The 15,522-nt window shown below is 37.4% G+C and overlaps 1 protein-coding gene across 4 annotated transcripts in view; it reads left to right on the forward strand.

The window, feature by feature from the left end:
* Window positions 1–15,522, forward strand: part of CATSPER3 (cation channel sperm associated 3) — a 38,133-nt gene that overhangs the window by 7,370 nt on the left and 15,241 nt on the right. The gene's annotated exons all lie outside the window — the stretch shown is intronic.

The raw sequence follows: 15,522 nt of genomic DNA on the forward strand, positions 1-15,522 counted from the left end.
TATCTTCAGTACTCTTGAGAACTAGGATACTCATGGAAGAAAGGACAAACAGATAAAGATAACTAAAAACTTTCTTTTGACATTTAAGTTGGAAATGTCAGGATAAATTACTAAAGTATTTTATCCTTAACCATGAAAAACCGAGAACATTGCCACTCAGTAATTATGCATCTTTAGTGCTCATAATGTGATGTTGAAATGCTGTTTCTCTAAGGGATTCTAGGAGAAATGATTGACTGCCAGTCAAGGCAAAATATATACCAGATGAATCAGGAATATCTTGTCATACACATAACAAGGAAGCTATCAAAGATTATGGGAGTCCTATCAAAAGGACTTAGGAGACTACTTGAAGAGACTCCAACTTGCAAAAGATGGGACACTTTGAGCTTCAAAAAGGATAATAATTACAATGGATTGAAACTCATCAAACAATCCATAAGTTTATAATGAAACCAGAAAACTAATGTTGCTTTTGGAGAGTAAAAAAAGAACTAATCCTTTATTTAAAAAACTATTAAATTAAGATAAAGAATCAACCATTACTGACCTTACACGAACCATATTACTGAGTGACCATATAATCAGTAAGGAAAACTCTATAGAAGTATCCCAATTAATAAATGAAAAAATGGTAGAATTAAAATATCACTATTTTCAACCCCTGGTGAAGTAATGAATCTAGGCAATGAGTATGAGTGGCTGCTACCATATGTCATAAAAGGAGAGACAAGCAGACATATGCCTGCTATGAAAGAACAGAGCCTAAAATTTTGCCAAAGAGATGAAGCATGAATCTGATCTTGCCTTTGGATCCAACTACCTACTTCTGGGAAATAGAGGACAGAGGAGCATACTGAGCTGCACTATGAGTGTGTAGTCAGCAAAATCCAGACTGGAAATTCTACCAGTCAAACTGCTTGGATTCATCAACAAGTAAACTGAAAGGAAAAAAGGAATGGAAGACTTAAAAGACTTAACAAATTTTTTAAAATTTTAAAGGAGAAGACTAAAGTATTAGTTCCAGGGATCTACAGGGGTACCTATCTATAGAGAAATGCAAGAGAGTGATTACTATGAAAATCAGGATAGTGGTCACTTTGGGGGAAAGGAAGGAAGTTGTAATTAGAATGGGGCACATGGAAGGACTTTTGGGATGGCTGGTGAACAAAGTTGCTTTCCTTGACCTAGGTGATAGTTACCGGGGTATTGGTCTTGTAACAGTCTATTAAGCTATATATTTGTTTATTTGGTTCTATATGTATGTTTTATTGTAAAATAAAATGGTTAAAAATATACTCTGTCTTTATTTATGGTAAATAACAAATTTCTTTCTTGGTGGTAAAAATGGCCTGCATCAACATAATGTGGGGTCAGAAATCATGGAGGTGATGGAATACCCTAATCAACACCTGAAATGTGAGGATCAATGTTCATTTGGTACTGCTGTGAGCTTGTTGGTATGGCAGTGCATCCACACCAGTATTCTATAGTGTTTGGTAATGGACTGTAGAACATCATGTTAGGTATAGGATTTGATAGGAGTCAGGGAAAAAGCTGAGTTGAGGAATCTGAATCTTTGATTGCCTTACAGAGGCCATATGGGTCACAAAACATACATCCTGTAGGGCCCTGGTTTGCAAGCCTCAGGGATGTTCTGTGCTGTGGAAGGGATGCAGACAGATTTCAGTGTTATACGAATTGAGGTTTTTGGCAAGTTACTTAATCTCGAAATTGTTCAGCATCAACATTTGTAAAGCACTGTTATTAATACACACAGGATGGCTGTGAGGTCATTGGAAATAACATGCATGAAAAACCTTGATTAGCTATGAAACTCTGAGAAATTATTACTATTTTGGAAGATCTCAATGAAGGCATCAGGAAAGTTCTGAGAAGACCCCGATCTCTCACCTTTGGAAAATTTTGAGACTCTGCAAGCAGAAAATGAAGGCTGAGACAGAGATGTAAACTGCTAGAACATTAAATATATGCCCCAACACTCAGAGCCTCATAGAAAAGGCTCAGAGACTTAGTGGGTCCTGACATTTATAGAAACATCTATCCATTTATTAGCAGGCCATTAAGTTAGCTATGGAGACTTTGTTCACGTATGATAAAGAATACAGACTTCACAGAAGTACTTCTGGAAAGTCCCTTTAAAAGGGGGGGCACCTGGGTGGCTTAGTTGATTGAACATCTGCCTTTGGCATGGGTCATGACCTCAGGGATCATGACCTGGGTCATGGGATTGAGCCCTGCATCAGGCTCCCTGCTTGGTGGGGAGCCTGCTTTTCTCTTTCCCTCTACTCTTCCTCATGTTTTTTTTTTTTTTCTCTCTCTCTCAAATAAATAAAATCTTAAAAAAAAAAAGGAATGGCAACAGTAAAATTCTAAGGAGAGGGCAGCATCTAATTTCCAGGGTTCCAATTTTCTATAATTTAAAATGTCCACTTTCCAAGAACAACAAAATCATGAAACATGCAAAGAAACCGGAATGTATGGCCTCCACACAAGTAAATAAAAGTACACTCAGTAGAAGCTGTCTCCAAGGAAGCCCATCTCTTGGGCTTACTTAAGCAAAGATTTTTTAAATTAGCTATTGTAAATATGTTCAGAGGACTAAAGAAAAATCATATCTAAAGAACTAAAAGAAAGTATGAGAGGAATGTCTCATCAAATAGAGAATATAGAGAAATTATTAAAAAGAGCCAAATAGAAATTCCTTAGTTGAGAAGTGCAATAATTGAAAATTTCACTAGAGGAATTTAATAGTAGATTTGAGCTAGTAGAGGAAGAAATTGAAAAACAGAAAGATTGATTAATTGAGATTCTCCAGTGTGAGGAACAGAAAGAAAAAATGAAGGAATGAAAATGAGCAGAGACCTGTGGAACACCATCAAATATGGTATCCCAGAAGGAGAGGAAAGGACAGAAAAAATACAAAGAAACAATGGCCCCAAATTCCCCAAATTTGATGAAAAAACAATCTGCACATCCAAAAATATTAGTAAACTCTAAGATTCAGAAATTCATCTAGACACATCATGAACAAACTGTTGTAAGTCAAGGAATTTGAGAGTACCTGTGGAGAAGTGATTCATCACATACAAAGTATCCTCAATAAAATTAATGCTTATTTATCCCAAGAAACTACAGTGGCCAGAAGGCAGTGGAGTGTTGTTTTCAAAGTATTGAAATAAAAAGACTGTCAACCAAGAATTCTACATCCAGAAAACCCATCCTTCAAAAATGAAGGAGTGATATTGGTGAAAATGGTAGAGTAGGTAGCTCTAAGGGGTCCATCTACCCCCAAAAAAATACCTGAAAAGAGGCAATAACTGTCAGAATTCTGAAAAATCGTCAAAGTTTTATAGCAAATGAGTAAACTGTGAATCAAGAAAGAGTCAACTTTTATTTACTTTTAAATTTTATTTTAAGAAAATATTTATTTTAGAGAGAAAGTATGAGTGCTGGGGGAAGAGGCAGAGGGAGAAGGAGAGAGAATCCTAAGCAGACTCCCTGCTGAGCTTGGAGCATGACCCAGGGCTTGTTGCAGGGCTTGATCTCATGACTGAGATCATGAGCTCAACTAAAACCAAGAGTTGGACACTTAACCAACTACATCACCCAGGCGCCCCAAGAAAGAGTCAACCTTTAAAAGTGAAGAAAACTTTGCAACATTTTTATATGTCCCTGACCCACTCCCTTTTTCAGCATGGTGATAGTCCTAAAGATGGCAGCTTGAGTTCTCAGTGAGGGACTCTGGTCTCCTTGGGTCCAGAAGCAGTAGAGCAGACTTTGTTCTTAAAGAATTGTATTGTCTACTTTATCCCTTCCTTCTTTCCTTCCTTCTTTCCTTCCTTCTTTCCTTCCTTCCTTCCTTCCTTCCTTCCTTCCTTCCTTCCTTCCTTCCTTCCTTCTCTTGTTCCTTCTTTCCTCCCTCCTTTTCTTCTTTTCACTTGAAGCATTTAAGAAAATCTCTCTTTAAACACTAGCTAAAGGAAGAGACTTCAAATACCACATATGACAAAATACAGTTTTTAAAATATTTTATCTTTAAGTAATCTCTGTACTTAATGTGGGGCTTTGAATTCACAACCCTGAGATCAAGTCATATTCTCTACTGGCTGAGCCAGCCAGGCACCCTGCAAAGAATACAATTTTACAAAAACAACTACTACTCAGAAAAAGTAACAGACTCTGAGGAAAGGGAAGAATATGATTTTTAGAGTTACTACATTGTAGGGACACCTGGGTGGCTCAGTCAGTTGGGCATCTGCCTCTGGCTCCGTTCATGACCTTAGGATTCTGGGATGGAGATCTCTGTTAAGCAAGGAGTCTGCTTCTCTCTTTCCCTCTGCTTCTGCTCATTCTCTCTCTCTCTCTCTCTCTCTCTAATAATTAAAATCTTAGTTACTACCTTATATTTAAAATGTCTAGTTCAAAAAAATTAAGTGTGCAAATAAACAAATAGGTATGGCTTTTATACAGGAGAAATGAATAGAAACTGTCCCTGAGAAAGCATAGACATTGGAATTGCTAGACAAAGACTTTAATAAGTCCACTGTGTAAAATATGCTCTGGGAGCTAAAAGAAACCTTGGGCAAAGAGCTAAAGGTAACCAGAAAAAGTGTCTCAAGAAAGAGAATGTCAATAAAGAGATAGAAATTAGAACCAAACAGAACCAAACAAATTCTGGAGCTGAAAAGTACAATAACAGAAAAATTCACTGGAGAGTTCAAGAGCAGACTTGAGTAGGTAGAAGAAATAATCAGTGAACTTGAAGACAAATCTATTGAGCTTAGTCTGAGGAACAGAAAGAATAAAGAATGAAGATAAATGAACTACAACAAAAAAAGTACAAAAAAAAGAAAGATAAATGAACAGAGTTTAAGAGACCTGTGGGACACAATCAAGCATATCAACATATACATATTGGAAGTTCCAGAAAGAGAGGTGAGAGAGGGAAAGAGGCAGAAAGAATATTTAACAAAAATGGTAGCTAGAAATTTCCCAAATTTGGTAAAGGATATATGCATCCAAGAATCTGTAAACTCCAAGGACAAACATAAAGAGATCCACACTGAGACACATAATTGAGCTGTCAAAAACCAAAGACAAAGAGAATCTTAGGATCTTGAACTCTCAAGAGAGAAGCAATTTGTCACATATAAGGTATTATCTATAAGATTAGCAGCTGGTTTCTCAGAAACTGTGGAGGACAGAAAAAAGTGACAGAACATATTTCAAGCACTGGGAGAAAAATATTGTTGACCAAGAATTCTATATCCAGCAAAACTGTCTTTCAAAAAATGAAGGAGAGGGGTACCTGGGTGGCTCAGTTAGCATCTGACTTTTGATTTCAGCTCAGATCTTGATCTTAGGGTCATGAGTTCAAGCCCTGCATTGGGCTTCACATCCAGCATGAAGCCTACTTAAGAGAGAGAGAGAGAGAGAGAGAAAATAAGACATTTCCAGATATGCAAAAGCTGAGAGAGTTTGCTGGTAGAAGCTCTACACAAAATGCTAAAGGTAGTCTTTTAGGTGGAAATGAAGTTAGACAGTAACTGGGTTGCCCGGGTGGCTCAGTGGATGAGTGTCTGCCTTTGGCTCAGGTTGTGATCCCAGGGTCCTGGGATTGAGTCCCACATTGAGCTTCCCACAGGGAGCCTGCTTCTCCCTCTGCCTCCCTCTCCCTATGCCTTTCTCTCTGTCTCTCATGAATAAATAAATAAAATCTTCAAAAAGAAGGTTAAAAAAGAAAAGAAACTAGACAGTAACTTGAAGCCACTTATAGAAGTAATTACATAGGTAAATATAAAAGGTCAGTATTATATTTTTAATTTGTAACTATATATGTGTGTGTGTATGTGTATGTGTGTGCATACACACACTATGTGTATATATGGTTTAAAATAAAAATGCATAAAACAATAATTATAGTTAATGGGTGCATAATGTATAAAGATGTGTTTTGTGACAACAAAACGTGAAAGGGGGAGATGAAATTCTAAGGAAATAATTGTTATATACTATTGAAGCTAAGGTTGTATTAAAAATGGATTGTTAGAAGTTTAAGAGCTTAAATGTAATCATGAAAGTAACCACCAAGAAAAGAACTAAAAAATATATAGAAGAAGAAAAGAGAAAGGAATCCAAGTGGTACACTACAAAAGAATCAAGCATGAAAATGAGTCGTAATAGAGAAATTGAGGTACAAAAGAGATGTGACACATATAAAAAATTATAAAATGCCAGAGGTATTTCTTCTTTATCAGTAATTATTTTAGGGGAGTCCCGGTGGCTTAGCGGCTTGGTGCTGTCTTCAGCCCGGGGCATGATCCTGGAGACCTGGGATCAAGTCCCATGTCAGGCTCCCTGTATGGAGCCTGCTTCTCCCTTTGCCTGTGTCTGTCTGTCTGTCTGTCTGTCTGTCTGTCTCTTTCTGTGTTTCTCATAAATAAATAAAATCTTAAAAAATAGAATGGAGAAAATTATTCCATGCAAGTAGAAATGAAAAGAGAGCTCAGATGGGTTTAAAATATCAGCCAAAATAGACATTAAGGGAAAAATTGTTACAAGAGACAAGGATATTGTATTTTGACAAAAGGGTCAATTCACTAAGAAAATACAATGATTTTTCTCAAATGCAGATGGAGCGTTCTCCAGGATAGACCATATGTTAGGCCATAGACAAGGTGTAATAAATTTAAAAATATGAAATCATACAAAGTATTTTTTCTGACAAAAATGGAATGAGGGATCCCTGGGTGGCGCAGCGGTTTAGCGCCTGCCTTTGGCCCGGGGCGCGATCCTGGAGACCCGGGATCGAATCCCACGTCAGGCTCCCGGTGCATGGAGCCTGCTTCTCCCTCTGCCTGTGTCTCTGCCTCTCTCTCTCTCTCACTGTGTGCCTATCATAAATAAATAAAAATTAAAAAAAATGTTTAAAAAAAATGGAATGAAACTGGAAATCAGTAATAGCAGGAAAACTGGAAGAATGTTCAAATATATGGAAATAAACTTAAATAACCAGTAGGTCAAAGAAAAAAATCACAAGGGAGGTTAGAAAGTAAGGTAAATGAAAATGAGCACACAGCATAACACATAAGGATTATAGTCAATAATATTGTAATAACTTTGATGACACATATACCTACCCTTACTATGGTGAGCATTGCATAATGTATGTGTCAAATCACTGTTGTACACCTGAAACTAATATAAAATTGTATTTCAATATACTTCAATTAAAAAAAACAAACTTATGCAGCAAAAGCAGTGCTCAGAGGGAAATACATACCTGTAGATGCCTGCATTAGGAAAGAAAAATTATTATTTATTTATGATAGTCACAGAGAGAGAGAGAGGCAGAGACACAGGCAGAGGGAGAAGCAGGCTCCATGCACAGGGAGCCTGAGGTGGGATTCAATCCCGGGTCTCCAGGATCGCGCCCTGGGCCAAAGGCAGCCACTAAACCGCTGCGCCACCCAGGGATCCCAGATTGTACCTTAGTAACCTAACTTTATACCTTAAGGAACTAGAAAAAGAAGGGCAAACCAAACTGAAAGCTAGCAGAAAGAAGGAAATAAAAAATTTTAGAGTGAGATAAACATATAGAGAAGAGATAAAACCAAAATTTCCTTTTTTTTTTCTTAAAGATTGACAAATTTGACAGTATTAGCTAAATTGGCTAAAGAAAAGGGAAGACTCTAATTACTAATAATAGAAATGAAAGTTGGGACTTTACTACTGACCTTATAGGAAAAAAGGGTTAGAGAAGAATAAACAATTGGATGCCAACAAATTAGACAACCTAGATGAAATGGACAAATTACAAGAAACATACTAACCGCAAAACTGACTCAAGAGAAAAATAGAAGACTGACATGTTGGATCAGACTTATATTAAGTAAAGAGGCTACATTACTAATCAAAAACCTCCTAACAAAGGAATACCCACATTCATATGGATGTGCAAAGAGCCCTGAAGAGCCAAAACAATATTACTGAATACGAAGTACGGAGTTGGAGGACTTGTACTTTCTGACTTCAAAACTTTAGACTACAGAGATATAATAAAAAACAGTGTGGTATTGGCATAAGGATAAACATAGACCTATGGAATACAATTGAAATTCTGGAGATAAAACCAAATTAAGTAGGCTAATTGATTTTCGACAAGAACGCCAAGACTGTTTAGTTGGGGCAAGAACCTTTGGGCAGCCCAGGTGGCTCAAGCGATTTAGTGCCGCCTTCAGTCCAAGGCCTGATCCTGGAGACCCTGGATTGAGTCCCACATCGAGCTCCCGGCATGGAGCCTGCTTCTTCCTCTGCCTGTGTCTCTCCCTCCCTGTCTCTCTTTCTCTCTGTGTGTGTCTCTCATGAATAAATAAATAAAATCTTTAAAAAAAATAGTCTCTTCGTCAGGTTCTAGGACAGCCTGCTATCCACATTCAAAGAATAAAGTCGGACCCCTACCTCACACCGTATTAAAAAATTAACTGTATAAAAGCTAGAATTCTTAGAAGAAAACATAGAGGTAAATGTTTATGGCCTTGAATCTGACAATAGATTCTTAGAGATGATACCAAAAGCATAGGCCACAAAAGGAAAAGTAGATAAATTAGACTTCATTAAATAAAAACATTTGTGAGTCTAAGAGCACTATCAAGAGAGTGAGAAGATAAGCCACAGAAAGGGAGAAAGTATTTGCATATCCTGAATCTGATAAAGGGTTAACATGCAGACTATATAAATAACTCCCACAACTTGACAGTAATAACAATAACAACATATGAGCAACCCAATTACAAAATGCCCAAAGGAGATGAGCACTGAGTGTTATGCTATATGTTGGTAAATTCAATTTAAATTTTAAAAAATGCCCAAAGGACTTGAATAGTCATTTCTTCAAAGAAGATAGTAAATGACCAATAAGCACATTAAAAGATGTTCAGAATCACTAGTCATCCCTTTAGAATGGGAGATGCAAATCAAAACCACAATTAAATACAACTTCACACCCTAATTATTACAACTATTATGAAAACAAAAACTGCAAAATGGAAAAGAACAAGTGTTAGTGATGTAGACAAGAAGAAATTAGGACATTTGTGCATTGCTGGTGGGAATGTTAAATCATGTAAAAGCTCTAGAGAACATCTTCTCAAAAAGTTAAACATAGAATTGCCGTATGATCCAGCAATTCCACTTCTAAGTGTATATTCAAAAGAATTGGAAACAAACTCAGATACTTGTACACCAGTGTTTATAGCACCATTGTTCACAGTAGCCAAAAGGTGGAAGCAAGTCATGTGGACACATGAATTGCCACATGACACATGATTGACAAATGAATAGATAAAGAAAATGTGGTCTATATGTAAAATGGAATATTATTCAGCTTTTATAAAGAATGAAATTGTGATACATGCATGCTACAATGTGGATGAACCTCGAACACATTATGCCAAGTGAAATAAACCAGGTATAAAATGGCAAATATTGTGTGGTTTCACTATAAGTGAAAGTATTAAAGTACCTAAAACAGGAAAATTAACACAGACATAAAGAATGGAGTTATCTGGGGGCTGGGGAAGAGGGGAATGTGAAGGTACTGCTTATTGGGTAGAGAGCTTCTGCTTGAGAAAATGAAATAGTTCTGGAAATGGATGGTAGTGATGGTTGTACCATATTGTGAATGCACTACTTCCACTGAACTGATTGTACACCTACAAATGGGTAAATGTGTACTTATCATGTTATATATATATATTTTTTTACCCTAATCAAAAACAAAGGTTATGAATACTCAAAAGTTAAACCCCCCTTACGAATTTTACTTTTTAAAATGATGAATTTTATGGTACAAGAATTATACCTCAATTTAAAAAATTAATGAGCTGACCTTTTGGAAAAGAGCAACCGAATAAAATCAAAAAGAAGGAAAAAGGAAGGAAAAATAGAAGAAAAGAAGGAAAGTAGAAAAAAGGAAATAATAAAGATAAGAGCAAAAATTAATGAAATAGAAAGCAAAGGGGCAGCCCGGGTGGCTCAGCGGTTTAGTGCCGCCTTCAGCCCAGGGCGTGTGTGATCCTGGAGACCCGGGAGTGAGTCTCACATCAGGCTCCGCCCGCATGCAGCCTGCTTCTCCCTCTACCTGTCTCTGCCTCTCTATCTCTCTGCGTCTCGTGAATAAGTAATAAATCTTTTTTTAAGGAAAGCAAAGATTCAATAGTATTAATAAAGCCAAAGTTCGATCTTAGAAAACGATGATAAAATAGCTTTCTTCATGAGACAATCAAGACAAATGACAGCCCTGAATCATGTTAGGATTTTTTTTTTTTAGATTTTTTATTCGTTTGAGAGAGAGCAAGAGTATAAGCAGAGGGGAGGGTCAGAGGGAGAGGGAGAAGCACAGTCTCTGCTGAGCAGGGAACCTGATGTGGGGCTTGATCCCAGGACCCCGAGGATCATGACCTGACCTGAAGGCAGATGGCTGATCAACTGAGCCATGCAGTCGCCACTAGGCTTGCGTTTTATTTTTTATTTTTATTTTTATTTATTTATTTATTTATTTATTTATTTAAAAAATTATTTAAGTTCAGTTTGCCAACAAATAGTATAACCCCCAGTGCTCATCCCATCACGTGCCCTCCTTAGTGCTCGTCACCCAGTTTCCCCACGCCCCCTTTCCTCCTCCCCTTCTGTAATCCTTATTTGTTTCCCAGAGTTAGGAGTCTCATAATTTGTCTTCCTCTCTAATTTTTCCCACTCAATTCCCCTCCTTTCCCTTAAAAGCCCTTTCACTATTTCTTATATTCCACACATGAGTGAAACCATATAATTGTCTTTCTCTGATCGACTTATTTCACTCAGCATATCTTCATGTAAGTATTTATTTTATTTCAAAAATATTTTATTTATTCATGAGAGACACAGAGACAGGCAGAGGGAGAAGCAGGCTTCCTGCGGAGAGTCTGATGCAGGGCTTGATTCCAGGACCCTGGGATCATGATCTGAGCCAAAGGCAGGCGCTCAACCACTGAGCCACCCATGTACCCTCATGTTAGCTAGCTTGTTTGCTTGCTTGCTTGCTTATGTATGTATGTATGTATGTATGTATGTTAGCATTTTAAAATTAAAATAACAGATACAGTAGATGTCAGAAATCTAATAATTTTGTCAATAAATTTGAAAACCTAGCTGAGATAAGATAATTTTCTAGAAAAAAATTGACAAAACTGACTTTCAACAAAAAAGCAAAAAACTGAGCTAATTTTTATATGTCCTTATATTTCTTTTAATGGGTATAAAGTGTTGAATTAGTTGCTAAAACTTTATCCCCAAAACCTACAAACTAACCTGTACTAGATGGTTTTACATTCGTGGAAGATATAATTTCAAACATAAAATGCTTGCAAGTGATCAGATAAATGAGTATACCTGCCCTGCCCACATATAGTTCATCTTGTAAGGCTGACATAATCTTCATGCCAAAACTAGACAAGGACAGTATGAGAAAGAAAATCACACCCAATTACATGAACATTAACACAAAAATCCCATGGGGATCTGTGGGTGGCTCAGCTGTTTGGTACCTGCCTTCGGCTCAGGCTGTGATCCTGGAGTCCCAGGATCAAGTCCCACATCAGGATCCCTACATGGAGCCTGCTTCTCCCTCTGCCTGTGTCTCTGACCCTCTCTCTCTCTCTCTCTTTCTCTCTCTCTCTCTCAGTCTCTCATGATTAAATAAAGAAAATCTTAAAAAAAATTTAAAAAAATACAAAATCCCAAACAGAACATTAGGAAACTGAATTAGAAAATGAATGAAAAAGAGTATATGTTATTGCCAGGTTTGTTTTTTTCAGGAATGCAAGTATTAGAAAAATCTACATATTTTATTAACCAGCTTAAAATATTAGAGGAGAAAAAAAGATAATTTCAAAAGATGAAGAAAAAAGTTTATCATGAATATCCTTTAAGATAAAAACTTAGCAAACTAGGAATAGAAAGGGCTTATTTTTAACCCAATTAAGGGTACTTTGTAAAACTTGGATCAAAATTCACACTCAGTGGTGAAACTTTAGCAGTATTCTCTTTTAAGGATTAGAAAAATACTGTCATTTTTGCATAGAACTCTCAAAAGAATCTGAAAAAAATTGTTAGTAAAGTTAATACTAAGTCCAATAAGTTTGCTGGATATATGATTAATAAATAAAATTAATTACATTTAGTATATTAACTGTAAAACAGCACTTCAAATAGCAAGATATGCAAAGTATTTAGACAAAAGATGTAATAAAATCTAATAGATCTAATAAAAGATTTGTGATTTTTTAAAAAAGATTTTATTTATTTGAGAGAGAGTGAGCAGGAGCATGAGTAGTGGGGGAAGAGCAGAGGGAGAAGCAGGCTCCCCACTGAGCAGGGAGGCCAGCCTGGAGCTCTATCCCAGAACCCTGAGATCATGACCCGAGCACCTGAGTGGCTCAGGAACTGGCTGAGCTACTCAGGTGCCCCTAGATTTATGTGATCCTTAAGGAGAAAACAATATTCAAATATATAAAGGTCATTAAAGAAGACAAAGAAATGTAAAGATCTATCAGACCATGGATAGAAAAGCTCAATTTCTTAGAGATGCAATCTCCCCAAATTAATCTGTAAAATCAGTGCAATTCCAATAAGAAATAAAGGCAGTGTGTTTTTCATGGGTTGCCAAAAGCTGATGCTAAAATTTAGAGAAACAAAGAGAATCTCTCTGTCTGTGTCTATAATAAATAAATAAATAAATAAATAAATAAATAAATAAATCTTTAAAAAAGGCGGGGGAAAAAAACAAAGCAGCGGGGGGATCCCTGGGTGGCTCAGTGGTTTAGCGCCTGCCTTTGGCCCAGGGCGCGATCCTGGAGTCCTGGGATTGAGTCCCGCGTCAGGCTCCCGGCATGGAGCCTGCTTCTCCCTCCTCCTGTGTCTCTGCCTCTGTCTCTCTCTCTCTATCATAAATAAATAAATAAATAAATAAATAAATAAATAAATAAATAAATAAGTAAGTAAGTAAGTAAGTAAATAAATAAATCTATCTTTAAAAAAAAGAATTAAAGAGAAAAAGCAAATAAGATGACTTTGAAAGTTAAAAGGGGGAGAAAAGGGTAGACTTAACCAGACAAAATTTTGTGTAGAGCTTTAGTAATGAAGGCAAGAGTGATGACGTAGTAGACAAAGAAGCCAGTGCAATAGGTAAGAGTGCTGGGAAATAGATCCTGGCCCATACAGAGACCTGGTACCTGTCAGGGGGCGCTGTAGGTGAGGGGCAAAAGAGTACCTACTGCTAGAAACAGTACTAGGACCATAGGGTGTGTGTGTGGGGAAAGCATGTAACTGGATCTCTGCCTCACAGCGTACACAACAGGGTTAAAGACCCAATGTGAAAAGTGACACTTCAGAATGTTTAGAATAGAATATTTATAATAATCTCAGGAGGGGAAGTTTTCCTTTTTTTTTTTCTTACAGATTTTTTAAAATTATTTTTATTCATGAGAGACAGAGAGAGAGGCAGAGAAAGAAGAAGAGGAAGAGGAAGAGGAAGAGGAAGAGGAAGAAGCAGGCTTCTTGCTGAGTCCCCTGATGTGGGACTCAATCCCAGGACCCTGGAATCACACCCTGAGCCAAAGGCAGCCGCTCAATCACTGAGCCCCCAGGTGCCCCAGGAAGCTTTTTTAAAGCTTGTATTATAATATATATATAGTATATAATACAAAATATATGTCATGAAAAAACAGTTTGGTTCTTTTGATTCCATTAAGATTTTAAATTTTTGTTTATCAAAAGATCATTGAAAAGGTGAAAACATAAGTCAGTGTAGGAGAAGATATTTTCAGTACATATGACGGGTAAAGAATCAGGATTCAGAATATCTGAAAAAGTGATCATTTGGTAGGCCAATAAGAAAAAACCGAAAACAGTCCAGCAGGCAATTTGGCAAAAGATAAGAAACAAGTGGTTTACAATTTAAACATATAAAGAGACATCCAACGTCATTAATTAGAGAAATGACAAATATTCATCAGTCTGACAAAAATGAAGAAGCTCAGCCCTGGGAAGCGTTGGTTAGCAGGGAAGACAGTGGGAACATTGCTGGTATTAAATTGGTACAATAGGGATCCCTGGGTGGCGCAGCGGTTTGGCGCCTGTCTTTGGCCCGGGGCGTGATCCTGGAGACCCGGGATCGAATCCCACGTCGGGCTCCCGGTGCATGGAGCCTGCTTCTCCCTCTGCCTGTGTCTCTGCGCCTCTCTCTCTCTCTCTGACTATCATAAATAAATAAAAATTAAAAAAAATAAATTGGTACAATAGCTTCAGAAAATACATCTCACTATCCAGTGAAGTTGCAGTTACTCATATCCTACAACTTGCTAATTCTACCCTGAGGTATATAACTGAGAGAAGCTTTATACACAGATATGATAAAACATACAAGAATTTACTCACTTTTTGTACTCTTAGGTTGTTTGCAATAGTAAAAATTACCAACAAGCCAAATATCACCCAGTGGGTAACGGGTTAAATAAATTACAGTATTTTCATGAGTGGTGTTGCTACATAGTAGTAGAACTATAAACTACATTTACACATACCAACATAGATGAATCTCGTAGTTTTATTTATTTTAAAAAAGATTTATCCATTTTGGAGAGACAGAGCACACATGTGTGCATGTGCATGCTGGTGGGAGGAGGGACAGAAGGAGAGGGAGACCCTCCGGCAGACTCCCCGCCAAGCACAGAACCCAATGGGCATGGGGCTCAATCTCATGACCCTGAGAACATGAGCTGAAATCAAGAGTTGGATGCTTAACTGACTGAGCCACCCAGGCGCCTGAATGTAATTTTAAATGAAAAACAAAACAAAACAAAACAAAACACAAATTGCCAAAGAATACTTCAGGGTCTATGCTGTTTCCATAATGTATAAAAAATGCAAAAAAAATGCCATGTACTTTTGGGGTACCTTTGTGGTAAGAGTATAAAATACATGAGCATGACCTGCTGCCGACTTACAGTAGGGTTACTTTTGTGAGAGGGAAGGGACTTGGTCAGTGGAGACTACCTACAATGGTAATAATATTTTATTTCTTAAAGCTGGGTGGTAGTATATGGTTCATTATATTATTCTTTATACCTTTTTGTGTATCTTAAATATTACATAGTCATTAAAAAATAGAAAGGTATGTAAATGGTTGCCAAGTAGAGGGCCACAGACACAAGTATGCAGGACAAATAAAAACACCAGCTGGGGATCCCTGGGTGGCGCAGCGGTTTGGTGCCTGCCTTTGGCCCAGGGCGCGATCCTGGAGACCCGGGATCGAATCCCACGTCGGGCTCCCCGTGCATGGAGCCTGCTTCTCCCTCTGCCTGTGTCTCTGCCTCTCTCTCTGTGTGTGTGACTATCATAAGTAAATAAAAATTAAAAAAAAAAAAAAAACACCAGCTGCCTTCATGTTATCTAAGTGGGTAG

This window comes from Canis lupus, chromosome 10 (genome assembly GCF_048164855.1).
Source record: "Canis lupus baileyi chromosome 10, mCanLup2.hap1, whole genome shotgun sequence".
In the NCBI taxonomy this organism is placed as follows: Eukaryota; Metazoa; Chordata; class Mammalia; order Carnivora; family Canidae; genus Canis; species Canis lupus.